The following is a 3,410-nucleotide window of genomic DNA, read 5'->3' as shown; positions in this document are numbered from 1 at the left end:
TCCTCCTTCGGCCGGTGCGTTCCTTTTCCCGATAAGTGGAACGCGGCGCCTCCGCGTTCCTCCTTCGGCCGGTGCGTTCCTTTTCCCGATAAGTGGAACGCGGCGCCTCCGCGTTCCTCCTTCGGCCGGTGCGTTCCTTTTCCCGATAAGTGGAACGCGGCGCCTCCGCGTTCCTCCTTCGGCCGGTGCGTTCCTTTTCCCGATAAGTGGAACGCGGCGCCTCCGCGTTCCTCCTTCGGCCGGTGCGTTCCTTTTCCCGATAAGTGGAACGCGGCGCCTCCGCGTTCCTCCTTCGGCCGGTGCGTTCCTTTTCCCGATAAGTGGAACGCGGCGCCTCCGCGTTCCTCCTTCGGCCGGTGCGTTCCTTTTCCCGATAAGTGGAACGCGGCGCCTCCGCGTTCCTCCTTCGGCCGGTGCGTTCCTTTTCCCGATAAGTGGAACGCGGCGCCTCCGCGTTCCTCCTTCGGCCGGTGCGTTCCTTTTCCCGATAAGTGGAACGCGGCGCCTCCGCGTTCCTCCTTCGGCCGGTGCGTTCCTTTTCCCGATAAGTGGAACGCGGCGCCTCCGCGTTCCTCCTTCGGCCGGTGCGTTCCTTTTCCCGATAAGTGGAACGCGGCGCCTCCGCGTTCCTCCTTCGGCCGGTGCGTTCCTTTTCCCGATAAGTGGAACGCGGCGCCTCCGCGTTCCTCCTTCGGCCGGTGCGTTCCTTTTCCCGATAAGTGGAACGCGGCGCCTCCGCGTTCCTCCTTCGGCCGGTGCGTTCCTTTTCCCGATAAGTGGAACGCGGCGCCTCCGCGTTCCTCCTTCGGCCGGTGCGTTCCTTTTCCCGATAAGTGGAACGCGGCGCCTCCGCGTTCCTCCTTCGGCCGGTGCGTTCCTTTTCCTTTTCGTGCGTGCGTGCGTGCACGCACGCACGCACGCACTCACTCACTCACTCACTCACTCACTCACTCACTCACTCACTCACCGCACGCACGCACGCACGCACGCACGCACGCACGCACGCACGCACACAGGCATGAGGGCACAGTGACCTCTGGGCCCTGACCCTCCACGCACGCTCTCTCAACGCACGCACGCACGCACGCACGCACGCACTCACTCACTCACTCACTCACTCACTCACTCACTCACTCACTCACTCACTCACTCACTCACTCACTCACTCACTCACTCACTCACTCACTCACTCACACTCACTCACTCACTCACTCACTCACTCACTCACCGCACGCACGCACGCACGCACGAAAAGGAAAAGGAACGCACCGGCCGAAGGAGGAACGCGGAGGCGCCGCGTTCCACTTATCGGGCCTTTGGGCCCGCCGCGGGCGGACGGGGCGACGCCGGGGCGTCGCCCGATAAGTGGAACGCGGCGCCTCCGCGTTCCTCCTTCGGCCGGTGCGTTCCTTTTCCCGATAAGTGGAACGCGGCGCCTCCGCGTTCCTCCTTCGGCCGGTGCGTTCCTTTTCCCGATAAGTGGAACGCGGCGCCTCCGCGTTCCTCCTTCGGCCGGTGCGTTCCTTTTCCCGATAAGTGGAACGCGGCGCCTCCGCGTTCCTCCTTCGGCCGGTGCGTTCCTTTTCCCGATAAGTGGAACGCGGCGCCTCCGCGTTCCTCCTTCGGCCGGTGCGTTCCTTTTCCCGATAAGTGGAACGCGGCGCCTCCGCGTTCCTCCTTCGGCCGGTGCGTTCCTTTTCCTTTTCGTGCGTGCGTGCGTGCACGCACGCACGCACGCACTCACTCACTCACTCACTCACTCACTCACTCACTCACTCACCGCACGCACGCACGCACGCACGCACGCACGCACGCACGCACGCACGCACACAGGCATGAGGGCACAGTGACCTCTGGGCCCTGACCCTCCACGCACGCTCTCTCAATGCACGCACGCACGCACGCACTCACTCACTCACTCACTCACTCACTCACTCACTCACTCACTCACTCACCGCACGCACGCACGCACGCACGCACGCACACAGGCATGAGGGCACAGTGACCTCTGGGCCCTGACCCTCCACGCACGCTCTCTCAACGCACGCACGCACGCACTCACTCACTCACTCACTCACTCACTCACTCACCGCACGCACGCACGCACGCACGCACGTCAAACTGGGGGCCCTTTAAATGAAAAGGGTTGACAACTGTCTAGCTTAGTGAAATATTGAATTGGACATTTCATAAAGTCACACATACAACAGACTGTGACAGACAGGTTTATTTTTAGCACTCCAGGGTGTCGAACCCCATACACGCCAGTGTAAACTTGGTGTAGTACCGGTACGAGCACTTTGTTTTTCCTGTCTGACACAATGTCTTTATTGCATGTGAACAACATGTACAATTTTAGCCAATAATGTTGAATAAAAAAAGGAATATAAAACTAAATGTTATCATTCTGTCGGTTCTACATGACAACTCACCTTTGCATATAGAAAATAAATGTCATATGTGTCCACCACTCTGACAGCTGTCTGCTGCTCCACACACACTGTACACAAATTGAACATACAGTAAATAATGGGCTTGCAAATGTGTTTGTATTACATGCAATGAGTAATTATATTGGAGCTAACATGCAAAAACAGGCTGGTTTTACAATTATTTATTTATTTAAAAATGGCCCAATAGACATAAACACTAAAATCGAGGCTTCATCTAGCCACAAGCAGATGGACCATGTAATACATATTTTATTTAGTGCATTAGCTAAATAATTATTATGCCCTTACCTCTGACAGCAAGCCCAGCCTGTCTGACTGACTGACTTCTAATGCTCTCTTCTTCCTTCCCTTCCTCCTGCTGCTATCATGCTAACAGAAGCTAACTCTCTCTAACTCTGTCCAAAAGACCCCAAAACGTTCCAAATAAAATTTCGGGTCCTTAGTGATCATCAGAGAGACAAAAGGTGGCCATTAATGTCTTTCAAACATCTTCTACGACTTATTAAAAAATATATGAAATATTGCACTGGCCAGCCATAACAGTGGAACACAAGCTAACATGCTAACAGATGCTACATGGCTCTAAATCTGTCAAAAATAGACCAAAACATTCCAAATTAATTTTCGAGTCCTTAGTGATCATCAGAGAGACAAAAGGTGGCCATTAATGTCTTTCAAACATCTTCTACGATTTATTAAAAAATATATCAATAGTACCTCCAGTCCAGCCTGCTTGTTGACAGGCAAACCAAGATGGCTGCCGTGTTCAGTGGAAAGTGAGAGAGGGGGGCGGCGCCCTGCTGTCAGCTGTCAGTCAAGAGTCTAAACCATTGGCCCCCAGCAACATTAGGATAGGCCAATAACATCCAGGGATATCCTAATACATTTTAGGAAAGTCAGAGAGGATCGGCTGGCCAGGAGCGCGAGGATGACACGCAAATTCGTGAAGCGTTCCGT

Source organism: Electrona antarctica, assembly GCF_951216825.1.
Source record: "Electrona antarctica genome assembly, chromosome: 7".
Lineage (NCBI taxonomy): Eukaryota > Metazoa > Chordata > Actinopteri > Myctophiformes > Myctophidae > Electrona > Electrona antarctica.
Note: the sequence above shows the minus strand (reverse complement) of the source record.